Source organism: Hemitrygon akajei, chromosome 23 (genome assembly GCF_048418815.1).
Source record: "Hemitrygon akajei chromosome 23, sHemAka1.3, whole genome shotgun sequence".
Lineage (NCBI taxonomy): Eukaryota > Metazoa > Chordata > Chondrichthyes > Myliobatiformes > Dasyatidae > Hemitrygon > Hemitrygon akajei.
The window spans coordinates 65642304-65665515 of record NC_133146.1 but is presented as its reverse complement, the minus strand read 5'-3'; the positions used below and the strand labels follow the sequence as shown (position 1 = coordinate 65665515).

At 39.2% G+C, this 23212-nt stretch overlaps 1 long non-coding RNA gene across 1 annotated transcript; it reads right to left on the bottom strand.

The window, feature by feature from the left end:
- Positions 1 to 4701: 4701 nt before the first annotated feature.
- Positions 4702 to 21364, bottom strand: LOC140715514 (uncharacterized). The gene is made up of 4 exons (XR_012096145.1): positions 19182 to 21364; positions 16384 to 16524; positions 9971 to 10090; positions 4702 to 5523 (listed from the first exon to the last, which is right to left on the bottom strand). It is a non-coding gene; the product is annotated as an uncharacterized lncRNA (long non-coding RNA).
- Positions 21365 to 23212: the final 1848 nt, after the last annotated feature.

Genomic DNA, 23212 nt, shown 5'->3' with positions numbered 1-23212 from the left:
TTAAGCCTGATCCTGATTCTGAGGCTGTTGTGAAACCTTTGTGGTCTCGCAAGAGACTGTGTTGAGAGAGAGGAGGAAGACTGCGAACCAAAGAGATTCAGGAGGATCTGAACATGGGGTTTAGTGGTGGACTGTGATTGTGGGAGTAGCTAATGCCTTCACTTTTAGAAATGGTGACTATCCAACCAACTACCATCTTCAGAATATATTTTATTCTGTATATAAAGCATTGTGCTATCTCTCATATATTAATATGCCTCAATTTTGAAGTTGGTTTTCTAAAGTACAGTTTTGCTCTGGGACATTTTAAACACATTTTGAAGAACTACTTGAATTTATATGGACGCTACGCTTCAACCCAAATCCCTGTCCAGTCCTGGAAACAAAACTCATGGAAATTAATTTATAGAGATAGCACAATACGTATTAGAGACACAGAAATTTTAGTTAAGCAATCAACAACATTATTGATTTACAAAAACAAAATCCCACAAATGTTGGGATTCTGGGAAAAAAAACAAGAATTTGGGATTCTGGCAAGAATGCTGAAAACACTCAGAAGATAAGACACACTCTCTGAAGAAATGGCAAACCGATAACATAGCATTTCTGTTTTCATCCATTAACTGACTTCTGCTATTGACTCTTTGACAATAAGATGTCGAACTGAAATAGGCCATTCAGCCCATCGTCTTCTCCACCATCCCATCATAGTTGACTTATTATCCCTCTCAACCCCATTCTCCTGCCTTCTGCATCCATCATCGAGGGCCCCCACCATGCTCTCTTCTTACTGCTGTCATTGGGAAGGAGGCAAGGAACCTCAAGACGCATATCACCAGGTTGAGGAATTGCCCTGATCCATCAGACCTTTGAACCAGAGGGGATAACTTCACTCACCTCAACACTAAACTGATTCCACAATCAATGGACTCACTTTTAAGGACTCTACAACTCATATTCTTGGTATGTATGTATGTATTTATTTATTTAATATTTTAACTTTTTGTTTCTTTTTGTATTTGCATGGTTTGTTGTCATTTGCAATTGGTTATTTGTCCAACTCTGTATGGTTTTTCATTGACTCTATTGTGTTTCTACCTACTGCGAATACCTGCAAGAAAATGAATCTCAGGGATGTATATGGTAACATATATAGTATATACTTTGATAATAAATTTACTTTGAACTACTTCACATAACTATCCTGATCCTTATTTCTTCTACAAAACTCCTTGTTTATGGTCTAGTTTTAAATTTTACTGATAATCTCAACATTTGACAAGGAAACAGCATTGGACCAATGTGTGAATGTTTATGGGAGGTTTATTCCTTGTAAAACATGGCATGTAATGATGCTGAAGAATCTTAGTAAATTTAACTTTAATAGATTATCATCATACATTTGTAGTCCAGCAATGCATTTTGCGCTGGGAGCAGGGATTTGTAAAATGATCCTTAAAACTTAAGCTGAAAGTGCACAAAAATTAAGAAATGAGATTATTGAAGAAAATTACAAATCAACAAGACTTACAAAACTTGCAAACACTATGAAAGAATAAAAGTGATGCCTTGGACCAGGCATCTAACTTATTTTCATACATCCAAGGAGTTACTTTTGAATCTTTGCCAAAACAACAATGTATTGAACAATGGAAAGCAAATATTACCACACCCCCTTACTTTCCCTATTTTGGTTTTGAAGATTAAATTAAAAGGCTAAAGATGAAATTTCACAAAATAGACCCAGTCTAATGGAATGCAGCTCCAGCATCAGATACCGATTCACCCTTCGTTTAGGATGCTGCCTAGATCTCCTGAAAGGAACACAGAGGAGTCCACTGACTGGCAAACAGTTGATCATTTGGAGATGGAATTTACATTTTCCATCATTTACATACCGAAAGATGACTGATTTATCTTTGGAGTAGTACTTCTACATGAGCTAAGAAAGTGAATTCTAAAGCTTTCAACAAAGATAGCAGCTATTCTCCAAGGCTTTTAGTAACCTGTCCAAAGTAGTCACAATTTGCTTGTGTGTGATTGGACTGCATTGTCTTTGCAGTTACCCTGTCTCATTAGCCACCACAGAGCCCACCAAACCAGGGTAGAATCAGGTTGTTATTGATTGTAAAGAGATTGCAAAAATGATCTATGTTAAATAGTAAATGAAATCAAAAATATTTTCACAACTTTTTGTTGGTGAAGAGAAGTTTAAGATTCATATTGGGGTAAGAACTGAATTGAATTAACTTTATTTCTTACATCCTTCACATACATGAAGAGTAAAAATCTTTACTTTACAACTTCATCTGAATGTGCAATGTGCAAACTATACCAATTTGTAATAAATCGTATGTACAGTAAGATATACAACACAACAGTTGATATAGCTTAGAAATACAATTGTGTCAGTGTGAATTAATCAGTCTGATGGACTGGTGGAAGAAGCTGTCCCAGAGCCTTTGGTCCTGGCTTTAATGCTGCAGTACCATTTCCCGGATGGTTGCAGCTGGAACCATTTGTGGTTGGGGTGATTCGGGTCCCCAGTGACCCTTGGGGCCCTTTTTACACACCTGTCACTGTAAATGTTCTGAACAGTGGGAAGTTCACATCCTCAGATGTGCTGGGCTGTCCACACCACTCTCTGTGGGGTCCTGCAATTGAGGGAAGTACAGTTCCCATACCAGGCAGTGGTGCAGCCAGTCAGGATGCTCTCAATTGTGACCCTATTGAAAGTCCTTAGGATCTGGGGGCCCATACCAAACTTTTTCAACCGTATGAGGTGAAAGAGGTGTTGTTGTGCTTTTTTCAGCACACAACCAGTAGGAACAGATCAACTGAGGTGTGTATACTGAGCAATTTGAAGCTGTTCACTCTCTCAACCCCAGATACATTGATGTCAATATGGGCTAGTCTGTTTCTATTCCTCCTGTAATCCACAACTAGCTCCTTTGTTTTTGTGACATTGAGGGAGAGGTTGTTTTCTTGACACTGCTTCTTCTCTGTAGCAACACACACAAAATGCTGCTGGATCGCAGCAGGTTAGGCAGCATCTATAGGAAGAAACATTGTCGACGTTTCGGGCTGAGACCCTTCGTCAGGACTAACTGAAAGGAAAGATAGTAAGAGATTTGAAAGTAGGAGGGGGGGGGGGAAATGCGAAATGATAGGAGAAGAACGGAGAGGGTGGGGTGAAGCTGAGAGCCAGAAAGGTGCTTGAATTTCCAGTGCGTTCCACCAGCATTTTGTGTGTGTTGCTTGAATTTCCAGCATCTGCAGATTTCCTCGTGTTTGTCTTCTCTGTAGACTGCTTTGTTATTATTTGAGATAAACCTTTTAAGGTAAATCTGGACAATAAGTGCATCAACATATCCATTGTGTGTTATGTTGTTTTTCCCAAATTTCCTATTATGGAGGATGTTTGGTATCACTTCAAGACAGGACAGGAAAGCAGATTGTCACTCTCTCTTCTCTCACCTCTGTGCTTAGTTTAATGTCATCCTACTCAAGTCACAAAGTTCAATATTCTTGTCTCACTCCAGAGATTTGAAAATGGAAATTTAGGCTTGCTCCTTTGTAGAGTAACGTAAGGCTGGTGCCTGCATTACGAGTTAAGTTAAGATGCGTCCATTTTCTCAGGCAGATGTGAAATATGTCATGGCATTATTTTGCAGAACACAATTATATATGCTTGGTGTTTACCTACAATCATCTTCACCCAAACCCAAAAAAAGTCCATCCGGGTGGATGCGGGGAGAATGTTCCCAATGATGGGTGAAACTAGGACTAGGGGGCATAATCTTAAAATAAGGGGATGCCGTTCCAGGACTGAGATGCGGAGAAATTTCTTCACTCAGAGGGTAGTGGGGCTGTGGAATTTACTGCCCCAGAGAGCTGTGGAAGCTACTACACTCAATAAATTCAAAACGGAGATAGACATTTTCCTGGATAAAAATGGCATTAGGGGATATGGTGAGCAAGCAGGTAAGTGGACATGAGGCTAGGTTTAGATCAGCCATGTGATCTCCTGGACCAGTTTTCGATAGCCTGGATGGGTCGGAGAGGAATTTTCCAGATTTTTTTCTCCTCAATTGGCAACTCGTTTTTTTTCCCCGGGTGATCACATGGGTTTGGGTGGGATGAATAATTAAATAAAATGGGCGGCATGGTGCCCTGTTGGTTGGCACTGTTGCCTTGTGGGATTCGGTGAAAACTAGAGTTAAGATTGGATCAGCCATGATCTTGTTGAATGGCAGAGCAGGCTACTCTGATTGGCCTACTCCTGCTCCTATCTCTTATGTTCTTATGTTATGTTATGTTATGTACCTGCCCCAAAATTAAGAAAAGCAACCATAGGGTCCAATTTGGATCAAGGAATGTTTGAGTCATAGAGCTCTACAAGTCAGCAGCAGACCATTCAACCCATCTTGTCCAATGTCCATCTGACATTCTGCCCAGTCCATTTTACCACCACCTGAACCATGGCCTTCCATACTCTTCTCATTCATGTATCTATTCTAACCTCTTAAATGTCACACTTTGTAAGTTTGGATAGCTCACAGTTATACTTTGTTAAAATGTTTGGTTTCTTTTTTGTCTTAGGTTGGATTGTGGTGACCAGATTAGGATGACATTTTTCTCAGTTCTACTGCAAGGGATAAAAAATACACAGCTGGGTTGGCTTCATATTGGCTATGGTAGAAGTTTTAAGTTTTATTTTAATATGAACTATACATGTAAAACACAGATTCCTTAAATCAACACAATTGAGAGAGTTCAGCATTAACTGAAGCTACAAATATAAACTTAATTTTTACTCTGCCTTGTGCTAACATTTAAACAACGCTAGCTGACACATCACACAAAGAATGCCTGAAAACTAGAAAGAGTAAGATATTCAGTCATATATTCATGCTTGAAATTTACAAAACAAAATTACAATTTAAAATATCAAACTTCAGATCAATTGATGACATTAACAGTTAAAGTGATCATATTTATGCTTTACTTGTTCACCTCAGTTAACCCTACCATGTATTGGCCAAGGCTGTGAACTACAAGAAATTACCTACAGAACACAGTATAAGAGCGAGCCAAATTACTGTCTGAGGCTGGTGTTTTGTTTTTAAAACGTACATGCTTAAAACAGCTTAGAATTTTTAAAAAAATGCATAGTACAGTATTTTGTTAATGAGAATGGATTATAGTTTGTGGAAAATGCATAATTTTCTATAACAATTCTAAATACAAAAGTTGCGATAGTAGAGGCACCATTGTTCTTAGAACTTGAATTGCAGAAAGGCTGCATTTAAAAGCTGTCTAAGTTGATTTTCATTACAACAATGCCAAGAACAAAAATACAAACGTGTAGTTTAATTTAATAAACATGCATTAATTCACGTTTAATATAATGCAATTCATTTCTGCCCCATATTGGACTGATCGTTTGTGTTTTCCCTGGTTCCGACGCATCCTCTGATTTTAAAAGCGATGTCAGTCAAGCTTCTGTACGTAATTAGACTAAAGAAATTGTAAGCAAATTAGCTGCAAGTAATTTCAAACACACTTCATTTTATATAAAATACAACCAGTATTTAACTTGTAACTAAGAATAAGACTGTGCAAATGCCTCTGCACTATCAGTGCACAATGTATCCTTGGACCATTTCAGTGGTGATTTGTCGGGCTTCAGATACAGTGTAATAAATACTTGAATTAACAATAGTTCATTTGAATTACTTAAACGTGGTTCACAGTGAAATTATTGTTGTCTTTCAGTGACTTACTTAAGTTACCGATGCCCTGTGTAATACCATTGAAGCTCGTTAGTAGCAGAGCTTCATCCGCAAATTAAGACATAAATTCGCAGATCCACCAATAAAATAACCTTAGGCAACCAGAACCAGAGTTATATCAGTACTTTGAATGCAAGAGATATAAGAAAAGAGTATTTTAATGGATTGTAAAAGATAACAATTTACAGAATATATGGTTATCGAGTTAACTTCTGATTCAAATGGACTCTGTCCTTTTCAATCCCCTGAATGCATTAGCTAGCTTAAATTTGCGGTTACATTTGGATGTTTTCTAAGCGCTGTTGCATTGTGGTTGCAGCAACAATTAATGTACATCTCGTAGAATTAAACAAATCCATGGCAAGTGGTCGGCACAAAAACAAAACGCTGGAGGATCTCAGCACGCCAGGCAGCATCTATGGTAAAAGGGTCTCAGCCTGAAACATAGACTTATTTTTTTTCTATAGACACTGCTTGACCTGCTGAGTTCCTCAAGCAGTTTCCGTGTGCTGCTTGGATTTCCAGCATTTGCGCATTTTCTCGTTTGCAAATGGTTGGCGAATGCTTTCCAACCTTATTTTAATTATTCAAGGTCTGCTAAACATTAGGTTCCATACGTTGATAGTATCTGAGGTAAAACAATTGTAGACCCAAATACTACGCTTTTCCAAAAAAGGTGGATACACAGTATTTTATGCAAATGTTTTTAATATATTTTGGTATATCCATCTTGTTTCAACATTTTCAAAATCATCTATAAACTTGCTGACGATACAACCATTGTTGGTAGAATCTCAGATGGTGACAAGAGGGCATACAGGAGTGAGAGATGCCAACTAGTGGAGTGGTGCCACAGCAACAACCTGGCACTCAACATCAGTAAGACAAAAGAGCTGATTGTGGACTTTAGGAACAGTAAGATGAAGGAACACATAGCAATCCTCATAGAGGGATCAGAAGTGGAGAGAGTGAGCAGCTTCAAGTTCCTGGGTGTCAAGATCTTTGAGGACCTAACTTGGTCCCAACATATCGATGCAGCTATAAGGAAGGCAAGACAGCGATTATACTTCCTTAGAAGTTTGAAGAGATTTAGTATGTCAACGAAAACACTCAAAAACTTCTATAGATGTACAGTGGGGAGCATTCTGACAGGCTGTACCACTGTCTGGTATGGGGGTGGGGTAGCAACTGAATAGGACAGAAAGAAGCTGAAGAGGGTTGTAAATTTAGTCAGCTCCATCTTGGGCACTAGTCTACCAAGTACCTAGGACATCTTCAGGGAACGGTGTCTCAGAAAAGCAGAGTTCATTATTAAGGACCTCCAGCACCCAGGGCATGCCCTTTTCTCATTGTTACCATCAGGTAGGAGGTACAGAAGCCTGAAGGCACACACTCAGTGATTCAGGAACAGCTTCTTCCCCTCTGCCATCCTAAATGATCATTGAATCTTTGGACACTACCTCACTTTTTAGATATATATTATTTCTCTTTTTGCCTGATTTTTACAAAGTTGAAAAAGAAGCTGGACTGAAAGCCAAACACCTGAAGACAGCCAAAGATGTCAGCCTCAATGACTCCCTGAACAAGTGGTATATTCAAGCAAGGAACACTCGATCACTTTTTTAAGAAATAAACTGTAAATGATGTTTGCTAATATTCTTGAATGTTTTTATTTGTTGTTTTGTGTATTATAAGCTTTACTAAAGATTAATTTGTGTTTTAATTTCTACAGTAACAAAACAATTTATTCGTGGAATTCTTTAATTCAAAGGTAATTTACTTGCCAGAAGGTAAATGTGCAAAAAAATGGGTCAAATAGGGTGAAAATAGGTGTGTTTTAGGATGTTAGGTCAACATTGGGTCAGTTTGAACACTGAATTTCTTGATCCCAGATTTAGCGTGACCTCGCTTTGTTTGCGATGACATTTTATGGACCCAAATGATCGCGTTATAATGGGGTTTCACTTTAACAACATACATTGATTTTTTTTTAAATCGCAGCGCAATACATAAAAATACTAAAAATTGCAATAAAAAGTTACAAAGTTAACAAAGTAATGAATGGTGCAGCTGAGGAATAGAGAGGTCGTGCTTTTGGGTTCATGGACCTTTGAAAAATCTGATGGCAGAGTGAAAGAAGCTATTTCTAAAATGTTCTGTGTGCATTTTCAGACTTTTGTGTCTCCTTCTTGATGGTCATAATGAGAAGAGGGCATGACTTGGATGATGAGGGTCCTTAGTGATGGGTGCTGCCTTCTTGAGGTATTGCCTTTTGGAGATGTCCTCGATGGTGGGAAGCTTATGCCATTGATAGATCCGATGAGTCTACAGCCCTCTGCAGTCCTTTTTGATCCTGTGCAGTGGACCCTCCATTCCAGATAGAGATGCAACCAGTCAGAATGCTTTTCACCACACATCTGTAGAAATTTGCCATATACCTAATCTCCTCAAACTTAATGAAGTGTAGCCACTGGCATGCGTTCGTTGTGATTGCAAAGAGATGTTGGGTACAGGATTGATCTTCTGAGATGTTGATGTCCAGAAATCTGAAGTCGCTCACCATTTACACTACTTGACCCCTCACTGAGGACTGGTGTGAGTTCTCCTTACTTCCCCTTGCTGAAGTCTATAGTCAATTCTTTAGTCAAGCCAGCCAATAGCTGCTACCTGGAGTCAACCTTTACATTTCCATGTAGTCATCAGGAACTAATCATTGATTCCCAGAACTCTAATGAAAGCAACATTGAAAAAAGTTAGAATTTTTAACTGTTGAAACTGTTTGACAAGAAAGACAGTTGGCGATAAGAATCATTCAGCGAAACCTTTACATTCAGTTAGATCTGGTGAGGTCAGACCAGAACTCTGTGTTCATATTGACAAGAGTGATTAAAATCACAGGCTAAATAAGTGAAGGTAAAAAAGCTGAAGAGGCAACACTAGGACAATCGCCTACCCGGAAAAACAGCACAGCAGTAGCATTAAAGAAGTGATGCAGTAGCAACAATGCACCTGAGCTGTTACTGTGGTACAATGTGCTCTGCCTACTCTGTACATCATTTAGTGCTATCTGCCAGGGATGAACCTCTAGGAAAATATACATACAATTGTAATTTGATGAGAGAAATAGGGAAAATTGGTAGCAAAAACAAACTACTGAAGGGACTCAGCTCAGTTCCTCCAGCATTATGTTTTGTGCTCTGGATTCTAGCATTTTGTGAATCCAGGAACAATTGGTGGTTTGTGTAACAGTATCCAACAGCTCCAGTTGCAAGGGTCGTAGTTTTTTTTGTTATGCTTTATGCTTTGATGATGAACAATGCCCCAGGATAGTTAACTCTTTATCCTCTGAGTGGAATTGTGAACTCCTACTGTCATTGTGGAAGAGAACATGAGACATCACAGGATTGTGGGATCATGTTAAAATATTTTCGACATCAACCTATCAACCTGGATTTTGGATAACAATAAACACAAGAGATCCTGCAGATGCTGGAAATCCAGAGTAAATCACACAAAATGCTGGAGGAGTTCAGCAGGTCAGGCAGCATCTATGGAGAGTAATACTGTAAACAGCTGATATTTCAGGCTGACACGTTTGAACAAGACTCATCAGGATCTTTTCTGATGAAAGGTTGACCCTTTGTTCCTCTCCATAGATGCTGATTGACACTTTGAATGCTCCCAGCATTTGTTTTTGTGTAGTGTAAAAGTACATAATTTCATATTCCTAAATCAATAAGATTGGGACTATAATCCAGAAAATCTGAGTTCAAATTTCAATTATTTTAATATAAGTCCTTGAGAAGGAGACATCATACTGGTGTAGATAACCATGAATGTGGTAAAGAGACCAGTTCAACAGTGTGATATCTCCGATTATCAAAACACTCAGTTGTATCAAAAAGTTAGCTAGTGGTTCATCATTTTCTCAGTAACAAACACTGAAATGCAGTGTTTTCAGAGAAAGGAAAAACAAAATGCTGCTATCATTCCACTAAAAATACCCTGTTCTAAAGCCAATCATTGAAACCGCATTTGAAATAAGAACAAGTCTTTGAAAAACAAAATCCTGATTCAATTTTCTAGTTTATCTTGTGTTGTATATTATGAAAATTTGTTTAAATCACAAACACAAGAGATCCTGCAGATGCTGGAAATCCAAAGCAACTCACACAAAATGCTGGTGGAATTCAGCAGATCAGGCAGTGTCTACGGAAATAAACAGCTGTCGATGTTTTGGGCTGAAAGACTTCCAGTCCTGAAGAAGTATGTTGCTCATTTATTTAAATCATCTGTTTAAAACGAGGAGAAATAATTGAATGGAGATTATGAACACTTGAAAGAAAGCTGGTTGTCAAGATTGAAAGCACAGAACCTTACTACAAATACAAATCTCACTTATGATACCCAAATTCTTGGTTTCAGTGTAGTTTAAGTGAATACCATTCATTTATGATTTAGAAGAAATGTCTAAGATGTTAACTCAAACACCCTGAAACAAATACACTCCACTAACGATTTTCTTAGTATATCAGTCAAACACCTCTATTAACCTCCAGCAGGAGATGTAGTTATATATGATTGAATTTCTTCTGCACATTTCAGATCTTTCTACCTATTATTTTGAATGAGGAAATCCTTTCATTTTATGTTCAGTGGCCACTTTATTAGGTACATTTACTCATTAATGGAAATATCTAATCATCCAATCATGTGGCAGCAACGTAATGCATAAAAGCATGCAGACATGGTCAGGAGGTTCAGTTGTTCAGACCAAACATCAGAATGGGGAAGAAATGTGATCCAAGTGACTTTGACTGCGGAATGATTCTTGGTGACAGATGCAGTGGTTTGAGTACCTCAGAAACCACTGATCTCCTAAGATTTTCACACACAACCATCTCTAGAGTTTACAGAGAATGGTGTGTAAAAACAAAAAAAAATCTAGTAATTGGCAGTTCTGTGGGTGAACTCACCTTGTTAATGAGAAAAGTGTCAGAGGAGAATGGCCGGACTGGTTCAAGCTAAGAGGAAGGTGATGGCAATTCATATAACCATACATTACAATAATGAGGTGCAGACAGCATCTCTGAGTGCAAAACATGTTACAGTATACCTTGAGGTGGATGGGCTACAGTAGCAGAAGACCATGAACATACAGTCAGTGGGCACTTTGTTAGGTACAGGAGTATCAAATAAAGTGGCCACAGAGTTTATACTTGCACAAATATTTATGAGGGGATAAGTAAGTGGGAAAAAAAATGGCAGATGGAACATAAGGTGGAGAAATATAAATTTGGAAAAACAGGGAGTATCTTATTGTTTATTTAGTGACGTACTGAAAAATACTGGTACTCAGAGGGACTAGGGTGTTCTCAAACTCAGATTTTAGAATCATGGCTGAAAAAAATCCATAGTTGGGAGTTTAACATCAAAGGATATACCTTGTATCAAAAAGACAGACTGGAAAGCATAGGGACTGGTGTGGCTCTGTTGGTAAGGGATGGAATTACATCTTTACAAAGAGGTGACAAAGGGTCAGAGAATGTTGAGTCTTTGTGGGTAGAGTTAAGAAACTGCAAGAGTAAAAAAAACATTATGGAAGTCATATATAGGCCTCCAAATAGTTGCCAAGATGTGGGGTTGAGATTACAAAGGGAGCCGAAAAAGGCATGTAATAAGGGTAATGATACAAGTGGAATGGGGGACTTCAATATGCAAGGGATTTGGGAAAATCAGGTTGGTGTCAGATCACAAGAGAGGGAATTTGCTGAATGCCTGTGAGATGGCTTTTTAGAGCAGCTTGTGATTGAGCCTACTCAGAGAAAGGATATCTTAGATTGGGTGTTGTGTAATAATCCAGATCTTATTAGGGAGTTTAATGTGGAGGAACCCTTAGGAGGCAGCGATCATAATATTCATACTGTAATTTGAGAGGGAGAAGCATAAGTCCCATGTATCAATATCACAATGGAATAGAGGGAATTACAGAGGCATGAGAGAGGGGCTTTCCCAGGTGGATTTGAGGAGGATATTTACAGAGATGGTGGCAGAGCGGAGGTGTCTGAAGTTTCTGGGAATAGGTCACAAGGCACAGAATAGATATGCCACACAGAGGAAGAAGTTCTCAAATGGCAGGGGCAGGCAACCATGGCTGACAAGGAAAGCTAAGGACTGCATAAAAGCCAAGGAAAGGGCACATAAGGTAGCAAAAGTGAGTGGGAAGTTTGATGATTGGGAAGTTTTTAAAATACTACAAAAGGCAAATAATAAAGCTATAAGAAAGGAAAAGATGAAATATGACTAGCCAATAATATAAAGTAGGATACCAGCAGTTTGTTCAGTTATATAAAGAGTAAAAGGGAGGTGTGTGTTGATATAGGACCACTGGAAAATGATGCTGGTGAGGTAGTAATGGGGGACAAAGAAATGGCAGATGAACTAAATGGGTATTTTGTATCAGTCTTTACTATGGAAGACACTAGCAGTGTGCCAGAGGTCCATGTGTCAGGGAGCAGGAGTGAGTGCCATTGCTCTTACAAAGGAAAAAGTACTAGGAAACTCAAAGGTGTTAAGGTGGATAAGTCACCTGGGCCAGATAGACTACATCCCAGACTCTTGAGAGAGGTTACTGAAGAGATAATGAATGTATTCATCATGATCTTTCAAGAATCACTTGATTCTGGCATAGTCCCAGAGGACTGGAAGATTGAAAATGTCATTCTACTCTTTAAGAAAAGAGCAGGGCAAAAGAATGGAAATTATAAGCCAGTTAGCCTAACCTCAGTGGTTGGGAAAGTGTTGGAGTCCATTATTAAGGATGAAGTTTCAGGGTACTTGGAGACTAATCTGCTGGAGTTCTTCAAAGAAGTAACAAGCAGAATGGACAAAGGAGAGGCAGAGGATGTCATTTACTTGGATTTCCAGAAGTCATTTGATACGGTGCCACATATGAGGCTGTTTAAAATAAAAGATATAAGATAAAATTTTATGGCATTACAGGAAAGATACTGACTTGGATAGAGGAATGGTTGACAGTCAGGAGGCAGTGAGTGGGAATGAAAGGGGCCTTTTCTGGTTGGCTGCCAGTGACTAGAGGTGTTCCTCAGGGGTCAATATTGGGGACCACTACTTTTCACATTGTTTGTCAATGATTTTGATAATGGAAGCGATGGCTTTGTGGCAAAGTTTGTGCATGATACGAAGATAGGTGGAGAGGTAGGTACTGCTGAGGAAGCGATGCGATTGCAGCAGGACTTTGACAAATTGGAAGAAAGGGCAAGAAAATGGCAGTTGGAATACAGTGTTGGGAAATGTATGATAATGCATTATGGTAAAAGGAACAATAGTGCAGACCATTATCTAAATGGGGAGAAGGTTCAAACATCAGAGGTGCAGAGGGACTTAGGAGTCCTCATGCAAGACTCCCAGAAGCTTAATATATGGGTTGAGTCTGCGGTAGTGAAGGCAAATTCAATGTTGGCATTTATTTCTAGGGGAACAGAATATAAAAGCAAAGAGATAATGCTGAGCCTTTATAAGACACTAGTCAGGCTATACTTAGCGTATTCTCAACAGTTTTGATCCCCATGTCTCAGAAAGGATGTATTGTCATTGAAGAGTTCAAAGGAGGTTCACGAGGATAATTCTGGGAATGAAGCGGTTAACTTATGAGGAAATTTTGGCAGCTTTGGGCCTGTACTCACTGGAATTTAGAAGGATGCGGGGAGATCTCATTGAAACCTACCGAATGTTGAAAGGACTAGATAGATTGGATGTGGAGAGAACGTTTCCTATGGTGCGAATGTCCAGAAATAGAGGGCACAATCTCACAATTGAGGGGAGACCTTTTAGAACAGAGGTAAGGAGGAAGCTTTTTAGCCAGTGAGTAGTGAATCTGTGGAATGTTCTGCCACAGATTGTGGTGGAGGTCAAGTCCATGGGTGTATTTAAGGCCGAAGTTGACAGTTTCCTGATTGGTCAGGGCATCAAAGGATATGGCAGGTGTATGGGGTTGAGTGGGGTCCAAAATCAGACATGATGGAGTTGTGGATCAGACTTAATGGAATTGTGGGCTGAATGGCCTAATTTTGCTCCTATATCTTATGGTCTTATGGAATGTTGAGCCCAAAGAATCTGCCCCAATATTCAATAAGGTTGTGGCTAATCTACCTTAGTTCCACCTTCCTGCAGGAAACCATGTCACTAAGAATCCTCTTGTCTTCATTAACAAACTATCGATCCTCACTTGGCATATTTTCCCTCTGTGGTAGAGAATTCTAAAGATCCACGAACATCAGAATAAAGAGATTTCTCTTCATCTCGTTAATAAAAGAATTTTATTTTAATACTGCAATTCCTGTTTCTGGACACCCCACCTAACATCCATGTCCCATGCCCCATAAAATTGTATTTATTTTTCAATATTTTCGCTCATTTTCTAAAGTAAGCCCAGTGTAGAACATGGTCCTCTTAAAGGTCAGGAAGGTGCATCCTCCCTGTGGAATGCATGGGTTTCTTTCGGGTGCTCACAGTCCAAGACGTACCAGTTAGTAGCTTAATTGGTCACTGTAAATTGTTCTGTAATTAGGTTAGGGTTAAATCAAGACGTTTTGGACTCCGCAGCTCGAAGAGCTGGAAGGACATATTCCACACTGTATCTCTCAATAAGTAAGTAAATAAAATTTGTTGTTCTCCTTTTTAGATAAAGATACTAAAATAAACCACATTAGAACTATGATTATGGTTTCACAAAGGCCCAGTATAATCCATAGCACACGTGATTCTGCAGATGCTGAAAATCTACATTTATAACTGAAGGAACTCAGCAGGTCAGGCAGCAGCAATGGAGGGGAATCCTAATGAAGGGTCTTGGCCTAATGCTGTCATCAGTGACAGCAGGCATAAGCTGTACTCTTGTAAATCATTGTCCATGAAAGAGAGTGCCATACTTTCCATGCAGGGAAACTCTGAGAACATTCTTCTACCAAAGTTTTGCTTATATATTTCCAATTTTCTGATAAAAGTGGACACTGCACTTTTTGCCTGGATTAAATTGAGATTCTCATCCTGCAGTTACATATTTAGAAAGTTCATTTTGTCATACAGTTCAGCCAGGTGTGCCACAGCTCCAAGTAGAAGTTCAATCATGTTTCTAAAGCTTTGGGCAAAAATTCAACCACGGTGTCAAAAAGATCAAGGAAATGTTTTAAGCAGCAGACTTTTGACAGCCAATGCACTTCAGTGTGAAGAAGTAAGCGTTCAAACTCTTCATTGTTTTCTTGGCATAACTGCTGAAATATTCTGCTATTTAATAGATGAACTTTAATTTTGTTGATTGCAGGTTTACAAGGAGATGATAGTTGTAATATGAACGTAAGGAGGGACAAGCCAATGATTGGGTACGAATTCAGATATTTCATTCATGTTTCAGCCGTCATCTACTTGTACACTTGCTGGCTCATTCTCAGCTCTATCATACTGGTTCCCAACCCCCTGCCATATTAGTTTAAACCACTCCCAACAGCTCTAGTAAACCTGCCTGCAACAATATTGCTCCTCCTCAGATTCAAGTGGATCCCACCCTTTTTGTACAGATCACACCTGCCCCAGACGAGGTCCCAGTTATCCAGAAATATGAATCCCTACCCCCTGCTCCAATTCTTCAGCAACACATTTATCTACCACCTCATTCTATTCCTATCCTCACAGTGGAACACCACTTGTCATCGGCAAGCAGCCAGAAAAGGCTCCCTTTATTCCCACTCTTTGCTTCCTGCCAATCAGCCACTGCTTTATCCATGCTAGTATCATTCCTGTAATTCAATAGGCTCTTAACTTGTTATGCAACCTTATGTTTGGCACCTTGTCAGAGGCCTTCTGAAAATCCAAGTACACAACATCATCTGATTCTCCTTTGTCTATCCTGCTTGAATTCCAACAGATTTGTCAGGTAGATTTTCCCTTGAGGAAACCTTGCTGACTAGAGCCTATTTTATCATGTGCCTCTAGTAGCCCGAAACCACATCCTTAACATATTTCCAACCTCTGAGGTCAGAGTAACTGGATTATAATTTCCTTTGTTTCGTCTCTTTCCCTTCTTGAAGAGTGGAGTGACATTTGCAATTTTCCAGTGTTCAGGAACCATTCCAGCCACTTATGATTGTTGAAAGATCATTACCAATGCCTTCACCACCCCTTACTGGATGCTGGGCCAGATACTCTGGGCACAACAGTCCAGTACTCATTGAATGTCTTATGCTTTTGTATTCTACTATGGATGATACGTTTTGGAAATTAATATAAAGTCTCTATCACAGGTGAGAAAGTTTAAATATTTTTATCCTTGGTATATATTTGAGAACTATTTATTTTGAATCAGAATCAAGTTTAATATCACTAGCATATGTTGTGAAATTTGTTGTTATGCAGCAGCAGCACAATGCAATACATAATAAGTCTATAAATTGCAGTTGTACATACAATAAAAAAAAGTAGTGCAAAGAGAGAGGAAAAAATACTGAGGTAGTGTTCATGGGTTCCTTGCCTATTCAGAAATCTGATGGTGGAGGGGAAGAAGCTGTACCTGAAACATTGAGTGTGTATCTTCTGGCTCTTGTACAACCTCCTTGTGGGTCACAATGAGAAGAGGGCTGGGGAGGCTTGTATACATGATGGAGGCTGGCTGAGCTTCTGCAGTTTTTTCTGATCCTGTGTAGTGGTTCCTCTGTACCAGATGACAATGCAACTGGTTAGAATTCTCTCCATGGTACATCTGTAGAAATTTGCAAGTGCCTTTGATGACACACCAGTTCTCTATACTGTAATTACAAATTATTTATTAAATTGCTATTAAAGTAATTATTTTACATTTATTATGTACCACATGCATTTAGACAATCATAATAACCTTATTACATATTATTTTGAAATCCCTCTCCTTTTCCTGAGATACTAATTGTGAATTACAATGAACATGGTGCTCACATGTTTGTTAATGGTAAAGAAATTACTCTGACATCAACTGACAGACAGCATTGTCATGTGGAATCAGCTTCAACTGCCACAACACCTCATCTCAATGTTCAAAGTTCAAAGTAAATTTATTATCAAAGTGTGTATATATCACTAGGACTTACGGTGGGCTAACATTCCACAGTAATGACAGAAATGAGGTCAAATGTTTGAGATAACATCATTGCGAAGCAACATGAAAGCAGAGTATCATTGGTCTCTTTTTTATTGCTGTGCTCATCCGGTACCTAAGTCAACCCCTGGTTAAATGAACATCAGAGAATTCATCTTCCTACTCTGGGATCTTGCTGTTCGTAACAATGGATGCCTCATTTACTTGTATTAGACTTCAAAATGATTCGATGTGCTTCATTGTGTTTGGGTTAAATCATTAGGTTGATGCACGTTTTTCTTTCTCTTGCCTCATGCTACCCATATAGTACAGGGGTGAGTTCAGCATTGTGATGGGAATCTGAGCAGGGAAATTATACTGGTTGCTGGTTCTGACTGGTTAATTTCAGGTTGGAATAACTGTTGGTCTCATTATAGCCCAATGGATGAAACTCTACTGATTATATTGGTCCTGGGGAATGCATGTGTACAAGTAAAGGGCAATCCTTCCTCACAACATGGAGAAGTAACACCCCCCAGAATTATGGGTAAAAGGAGTCCTTTCCTGCTTCATTTAACACCTTTGTATCGCATCAGCAGCCATGAGTAGACATAAGGCTAGGAAACAAGCAAATTACAATAAATAACCCTGAGAACCATCATAATTTAATGGTTCTTGCAATGATAGGTTGTGGTGAACTATATCAATGTCATGGTCTCACCTGTTGCAGCTCCCAAGAAAGGAGATGCCAAGGCGGTGTAGGAGAGCCTCTGTGGGGTGTGTTGGGTTGGGGCCTGATCCCTCCTGTCAATGCTGCCCTCATTCACTCGGTGCTGCTCTCTAGTGTTTGTTCAGTGTAAGAACAAGCTGGACCAGGACTACAGTCATGTCATTCAGAGACTGGGGCTATATTATTTTCATTATTTCTCTTTTGTGGCTGTGCATTTTTCTGAAATCATAATCATATGTATGATTTATACTATGTGCTGTGTGCTGTTGGTAATGTGTGCTGAATCTTGGTCCTGGAGGAATGCTGTTTCGTTTGGCTGTATTCATGTAAGATTGAATGACAAATCATCTAGAACTTGATTTGCTCAGTTCACAGAGATGGATGAAACAGCTGGAGTACTATGTATCATGTTCTGTTTGCCAACATTGGCAACCTATCCAGACCACAACCTATACAGTGTGACTGTGACTCCAATGGTTGGTGAATATGTCAGGCTAAAATGAGCAGTTAGTTCATTTGGTCTGTTCAGGTCACATGCAATGTTATAGACACCTTTCAACCCAACAGGAACCAGGTAACCTCCTAAAAAGAAGAGAAAAGTAGATTACTAATATATTTTATAGCCTTAATTACCATGAGCTAACCTCAAGCCTAGTCAGAAAAGGCCCACACCTCTATTGAAGATATGCAATTCAACATCTTACATGAGAGCCAGCAACCTACTTCACTTTCGGAGGATGACTGTTACCTGTGCAGGAAGGTAAGAAGTCGCAGGGAGTAGTAGACACAGCCTAATATGTCACAGGCTTATCTTCCCTAATATCAACAGTATTTACAGTACAGGAGACACAACCTCAAAAAGGTAGAATTCATCATCAAAGATCTCCACCATCTGGGTCATGTCATCATCAAAGATGACAATAAGTTCAACTTTGACTCAAACTTGACTTTGACCCTGACCTTGACTTTGGCATTAACAGATTTGTCTGACATCCAACCCTGCTCTGCAATTATCTAGGTTATGTACCTAACTGTAGTGTTTCATGGCCACCCAGAACGTGCTCTCTTCTTGCTACTGCCATCAGGAAGAAAGTACAGGAGCCTCTGGATCTATACTACCAGGTTCCTGGACAGTTATTACCCCTCAACCATCAGGTTCTTTGAACCAGAGGGGATAACGTCACACATTTTCACTCACCTCATCACTGAACTATTCCCACAACCTATGGACTCACTTTCAAGAACTCTTCATCTCATGTTCTCTATATTTATTGCTTATTTATTTATTTTTGCTTTCTTTTTGTTTTTGCTCAATTTGTTGTCTTTTGCCCATTGGTTGTTTGTCCTGTTGAGTGTGGTCTTTCATTGATTCTATAGTGTTTCTTCTATTTAGTGTGAATTCCTGCAAGAAAATGAATCTCAGGGTTATATATAGTGAGATATATACTTTCATAATAAATTTACTTTGAACTTTGCTCCTTTGCCTATCTTGTTATAAATTGTGTGCATACATTCTCAGCATACTCACTTTGTAAATCAGATTAAGCTCCAGTTTACACTTCTCTGAAGTGCACAAGCTGAACCCTTCATCCTTTCCTCATTAACATCTGACAGGCTAATGTCACCGGACAAGTGCACCTGTAAAAAATCTGTCATTCTGTAAGTGCTGTGATATTAACCCTCAACATTGATAGGCTGTCTCAGACCTGACAACAAAGAGCTCAGGTGACAGCTAGAATTAAAGGGACAGCAAAGTAGACCAGGGCTTCATCCTCATTGACACAAAAAAGAGCAGATTAAGCAATATCTGTGGAGAGAAGAACAGTTACTGTTTCAGATCAGTGACCTTTTAACAGAACTGAGCCACATCAGAAATGAAGTAAGTTTTAAGTTGCTGAGGAAGGGGAGAGCATAATTGTTTGGTTGCTAATTATTCAAAATAAAAAATGAAAAGCAGGCACATGACAACAAATAGTAAAATTACACAAATAGGATACATTCTGAAGTATAGAAGCTTGTTTTATATTCCTTTGGTTTGTGAAGTGGTTCTGCTTTCCTTTGCAAATAGGATTGTTTCCAGTCTGTATATTCATAGTATCATTAACATTCCGAGATTATCTTCAATGCTATTATTAACAAAGCTACAGAAGTGTAATGTAAGAAACCTTTACTATTCTCCTAAGAATTACAATCAAAATAAACCTTTATACTACCATTAATCATCCAAAAAGAGTTTCAAGAAGAGGTACTTTGACCGATAAAGTCAACTTCCAATCTAGACATAGGGTGAGGTTTCTCAACATTGTGAGAGATGGTTTGTAGTATGAGATCTGAAAGATAACATTTCCAATATATGAAAATAGGTTAAAGGCATTTATATATAAAAAAAACACCCAATGGCACAGTAAGAACAATTAATTGGAGATGTGCTGAGTTAAACTCACACTGGAAATCTCAGGGGTTCGATCCCTGATGTCTGACTGACAAATTGTATAGTCATATTTGTCGGAGGTGGGGTGGAAGCAGCAATGTGGGTGATACACACAAAATGCTGGAGGAACTCTGAAAGGTTGCCAAAGAGTTGCGGCCTGAAACGTCGACTGTATTTTTTCCATAGATGCTGCCTGACCTGCTGAGTTCCTCCAGCATTTTGTGTGTGTTGCTTGGATTTCCAGCATCTGCAGATTTTCTCCTTCTAGTGTGGGTGATAGTCCTTCTGTAGGATGTGTGTCCATGGACACCAATTATCTGGGTATTTCCCTGCTAAATACTGGAAATGGGACCTTAAAACCATTGCTTTCCTCAGACATCTGAGAGATAATTTAAGAGTCTACCATAGTGTGTAGGTCTGGAACTACATGTCAATCACAAATCTTAAGCACAGCACATCTTCTTCCCTGAAGGATTTTAACAAATTAGATGGAGTCTGAACCACAATCTGATGGTTTCTTGATCATCATCACTAATTATGCAGAATATTATATTATTGTGATGGATGGATTTTTAATTCCCCATATGGGTGCTTCAAGATTTGAATGTATGTTGTTGGAGTCTAGACTGGTTGTTTTCTGACTTCACATGCTACTATCATCTCCAGCTTTTCCTTCATAGCGCAAGGTTATCAAGTACTATCTTTTTACCATATACTACCTTGAAATTTATTTTCTTGCAGACAATTTCAGAAAAAAACATACTATAGAATTTTACAGAAACTATACATAAACAGACAAAGACTGGCAAACACGAATATGCAAAAGAAGACAATTTGTGCAAATAAAAATAATACTGAGAACACAAGTTGTAAAGATTCCTTAAAGTGAATCTGTAGATTGAAAAATCAGTTCAGAGAAATGGTGAATAAAGTTGTCTATGCCAATTCAGGAGCCTAATGGTAATGAACCTGCTGGTGTTTTATGCCTCCTGCCCAATAGCAGTAGTGAAAAGCGGGAAAAGCCTGGAAGGTGGGTGTCTTTGATGATGGACGCTGCTTTCTTATGGCAGCACTCTAAGGAAGTATACTCAATGTTGGGGAGGGCTTTCCTTCTGATGGACTGGGCTGTATCCACCAATGTCTGTAGCTTTGCCTGTTCCTGGGCATTGGTGTTTCCATACCAAATAGTGGTACAAGCACTTAGGATGCTCTCCACTGTGAATCTACTATAAAAGTTTGTCAAAGTTTTTGGTAACATTCCAAATCTATACAAACTTCTAAGAAAATGGAGATGTTGTCATGCCTTTTTGATGATCAGACTTATGTGCCGGTCCCAGGACAGATCCTCTGATTTGTTAACACCAAGGATTTTAAATTTACTGACCCTCTCCATCTCTGTTACCCTAATTAGGACTGGCACATGGACTTCCAGCTTCTTCCTCTTGGAGACAATAATTAGCTCTTTGGTTTTGCTGACTTTGAACGAGAGATGGCTGTTGTAGCACCATTCAACCAAATTTTCAATGTTCCTCTTATATGCCGATTTGCACCTGTTTTCTTCTTTTATGTAATGTCGTGGGAATAAATCATTATATTTTGGACATTGAACCTTAAACAACTGATAGCATCCATAGATAGCATAGGTGAAAAAATTATGTCTTTGCTATGAAATTTTCCTGACACTTCCTAATCTGTTCAGGCCTTTTAACATTTAGAATGTTTCTATGAGATCCCTCCTCATTCTCCTGAACTCCAGGGAATACATCCCAAGAGCTGCCAGATGTTCCTTATATGGTAACCCTTTCAAACCAGGAATCATTCTCGTGAATCTTCTCTGAACCCTCTCCAATGTCAGTATATCCTTTCTAAAATAAGGAGCCTAAAACTGCACACAATACTCCAAGTGTGGTGACACGAGTGCCTTATAGAGCCTCAACATCACATCCCTGCTCTTATACTCTATACCTCTGGAAATGAATACTAATATTGCATTTGCCTTCTTCACCACCGACTCAACCTGGAGGTTAACCTTTAGGATATCAATTCCCTTAAACTATCTAAGCCTCTCTGCAGGCTCTCTGTTTCCTCAACGCTACCTGCTCCTCCAACGATCTTTGTATCATCAGCAAATTTAGCCACAAATCCATAACCCCATAGTTCAAATCATTGACATACATCATAAAAAGCAGCAGCCCAACACCGACCCCTGTGGAACTCCACTGGTAACCAGCAGCCAGCCAGAATAGGATCCCATTATTCTCACTCTCTGTTTTCTGCCGATCAACCAATGCTCCACCCACACTAGTAACTCTCCTGTAATTCCATGGGCTTTTATCTTGCTAAGGAGCCTCATGTACAGCACATTGTCAAAGGCCTTCTGAATATCCAAGTATACCACATCTACTGCATCTCCTTTGTCTACCCTACTTGTAATGTCTTCAAAAAATTGCAGTAGGTTAGTCAGGCAGGATTTTTCTTTCAGGAAACCATGCTGGCTTTGGCTTATCTTGTCATGTGCTTCTCGGTACTCCAGAATCTCATCCCTAACAATCGATTCCAACAACTTCACAACCACTGATGTCAGGCTAACAGGTCCATAGTTTCTTTTCTGGTGCCTCCCACTCTTCTTAAATAGCGGAGGAACATTTGCAATTTTCCAGTCATCTGGTACAATGCCAGAACCTATCGATTCTTGAAAGATCATTGTTAATGCCCCCACAATCTCTTCAGCTACTTTCTTCAAAACCCGAGGGTGCATTCCATCAGGTCCAGGAGATTTATCTACCCTCAGACCATTCAGCTTCCTGAGCACCTTCTCAGTTGTAATTTTCACAGCACATACTTCACATCTCTGACACTCTTGAATGTCCGATATAATGCAGACGTCTTCCATTGTGAAGACTGATGCAAAATATGCATTCAGTTCCTCTGCCATCTCTGCATCTCTCATTACAATATCTCCAGCATCATTTTCTAATTGTCCTATATCTCCCCTCAACACTCTTTTACACCTTTATATACTTATAAAAGCTTTTAGTGTCTTTGATATTAGTCACCAGCTTCCTTTCATAATTCATCTTTTCCTTCCTAGTGACCTTCTTAGTTTGCTTCTGCAAGTTTTTAAAAGC